This window comes from Tupaia chinensis, unplaced genomic scaffold, assembly GCF_000334495.1.
Source record: "Tupaia chinensis unplaced genomic scaffold, TupChi_1.0 Scaffold000414_1, whole genome shotgun sequence".
Lineage (NCBI taxonomy): Eukaryota > Metazoa > Chordata > Mammalia > Scandentia > Tupaiidae > Tupaia > Tupaia belangeri.
The window spans coordinates 2,341,749-2,345,162 of NW_006159919.1; positions in this window are offsets into that span (position 1 = coordinate 2,341,749).

The following is a 3,414-nucleotide window of genomic DNA, read 5'->3' on the forward strand; positions in this document are numbered from 1 at the left end:
AATTGCCATTCCAAGTCATATTTGCCAGGAGTGGGATTTTTCTCAGAGCCACCCTATCTGCAGAGTCTAACCGGGTCTTGGTGCTTAAAGTGAAGATGCCTCTATTTTGAACACTTGGGGTTTAAAAAATCTAATTTACCCTGAAATCCCTTTTGCATTTAAAAAATTGTGTCTGAATTCTCAATGCAGTCAGAATGACTGTTTGGTAGACAAAATGTAACCCCAAACCATCAAGGGATTTTCATAAGCAGTTGGGATTACTCCAGAATACATTGCAGATTGGTATCAACTATCATATTTGAATTTGTATGCTAGTGCTGAGAGCAATTTGTAGCACATTATAAATCATGGCTCCTCCCTCACAATTTCAGAATGCTCCTGTCTGTGACAAGCACTAAATACACTGTTGCTACAGTAGCAACATCAGAAATTGCCCAGAGATATCACACAAACCTGAATGACAGGAGAAGATTTCATAATCACTTTATAAGTACAGCCCCTCAGTATAGCCCAATCTCCTTCATCCTGAGAAAAACTGCGATGAGTTTAGGTTGAGAATGTTAATTGGAACTTGATATGCTTGGCTTTCTGGCACAGTATTTAAATATTGTCAGGGCTGTCTTCCTATCCAAGAGAGCTGCAGAAAGTTAACTTACCTCCCTGCCGCCAGCTCAGATTCCAGAGTGTAAGCCAAATCCATAGAGGAAATTCTAAAATTGCAAACTCTATAGCTATGAATTGACCTTAATAATGGCTTTTATTATTTAGTTGTAATAAAAATTCTAATGATCTGCAGAACAGTAGAATCTTTAGTTTAGCAGGAGATTGAAGTGTTTTTTGGACTGTGCTATATGAAAGCCATCAGAGACAATAGAATCTTGATAGCTATCCACTTGAACGTTTGCGAAAAGCATTAACAATATATCACACTTCACTGCCAGCTGCAAACTCATAATATTATTCACAAATTATGTATTTAAGATTGGGGAGCTAGAGACATTTTTGTAATGCTAATATTAAGACATCCCCTCCAGAGAGGTTCTATAGAACCTCTGTCTGCATTTTTCATATTCACCTTACTGCTTGACCATGTGATTTTGAAATCGTTGCCTGGCTACACTGATCCCTATTTCCTACAATGTTATCTGCCAGTGTACAGAAGAGTTATGTTCAGGAGTGTTACTTCCAAAAACTGGATGGCAATTTGTAGAATTTATCTAGGGAAGTTTCTGAAACCACTAAAAATACTTCTAACTATAAGTCAATTCAATCTAAGGAAAGAAAAGAACTACTTTGAATAATGAATTGATAATAAGACCAGAAAAATTAAAATGGAATGGCATGCAAATAACATGGGCATGGGGATTATTACTTAAGATACACCTTTATTCTTATTGTTTTGATTAAAAAATGATTTAAAAACTGCAGAATAGAAAAAAGTAAATTTATAGCAGATGCTTTTATAGAGACCTAAAACTTTTAAGTATCCCAGAGGAAGTAGAATTAATTTATGATGAGGTTGGAGTCTTTGATATCTCTATTAAGAGTAACAAGAAAGAAGCATATGGTGGGGAAATATCAGTAAGGTAGACATGTCTGTTTAAATGGTATAAAATGAAAGCATTAATGAAGATACATGAACAATAATAATAATTGCAGCAGCAGCAACAATGAAAGCAATAATTATGGTAATAACAATTAAAACCTTAGGTGAGTGAAGGGCAAAGGAAGCAAGGACAGGTCAAGATCATTCCATAGGAGTTATTATTTTACCCAAGAAGCAATTACTCAATTACTAAATGCAGACCAATAGACCTATTCCTAACAGCTGATTGGATAATGAACACAGTGTCTTTCATTAGAATCTAGGCTGTTGGATGGTCAAGGACCAGATTAAGTCATGAGGAACGGAAGAAGGAGTAAAAAATTAGAGAATAGAGCATTATCATTGGAGAAAAAACTAGAAATAAAAAGAATTTGTGAGGTCAGTTTTTAAAATTCATGTTGCACAAAGATGACACAAAGAATTTTCTTTTTAAAGAATTATTTTCTTTAACTTTATTTATGAAAATTTGACCAGAGATGAAGAGAGAGAGAGAGAGAAAGGAAAGAGGGAGGGAAAGTGAGAAAATGAGCCACCAGGTCTGGAACTTGAAACAGGGTCAGCCATGTGGGAGTCCAGAGTCCTTAACCACCATGCCACCTGCTGGACCTGACAAAGAAAATTGTAATCTTCAGATAATGTTAGAAATTGATTTTATCTGCAACTTTTTCTTCTCAGTCAACATGTTCTTGATCTTTACAAATCCTAAAACTGAGAAATTTAACTTATACTTTTTTACCTGTCTGCCCATCTTATGCAAATTGGAGAGAAGTAAGAAATAAGTATCTATCAAATTAGAAATAAAAACATCATTTTTATTTATCCTCAGAGACAAATATTGTTGTGGTTAAGAGTATTTGCTTTTGGACATAAACGGACCTGAGTAAGAGCCTAAATTCACTTTCCTAATCTGTAAAATTGTGCCAAGAATCCCTACTCATAGAGCAATGTGATGATTCCAAGAGAGGGAGCATGAAATATTTAGCACTGGGTCTTAAAAAGATGGTTAAGCATTGGGACCAGCAGTTAGCATAATGGCTGTGTCACCGAACTCCCATGTAGCCGACTGTGGTTCAAGTCCTGGATCCAGTGGCTTAAAGTCATTCCAGGTGCATGTGCGTGTGTGCCCAAGATCCCAAGAGGAGAATGGAGGAGAAGGGATTGTGGATATCCCCCCCTGGGGGGTGATTTCTCGCTTTCTGTCTCTCTGTCTTTCTGACGAGCACATGCGCCCAAAAACCTCTCCAAAAAAAAAAAGATGGTTAAGCATTTACCAGTGTTAAGGAATTGTTATATTACTGTTTTTAATATTTTCATTATTGACTATAAGTAAACATAGAGTGAAATGGCAGAATTTTTTTTTGCTAATAGGAAGCATTTAATACATTATTGTATGATTCATTGGACACTTCTAAACACTTGAAAGAAAGGATAATTCTTCCATTAAAATATGATAAATAATAATTTCAAAATAATATTCCTATATATATTCATATGAATAAGGATTTTACTCTATGTAATATTTATACCCTAATGAAATTCATATCAGAATTAATATATAATAAAAAAGTACTTTTTATAAATAACTTACTCTTGTAGAAAAAGTTGACATGTGATGTGTATAGTATATTTTGGAAGCCCATGATGTTCCCAACCACTCCATTTGACATTTAGTTAATATAACAGAGAGATTCTACTTGACAATGAGGAGAGAGCATTACACAAGTCACTTTGTTTTGCAGATTTCTTGCCAGCTTGCTTTATGTTCATTTAACTTGCTTTTTATAACGACACTGTGCTTGGCAAGATTT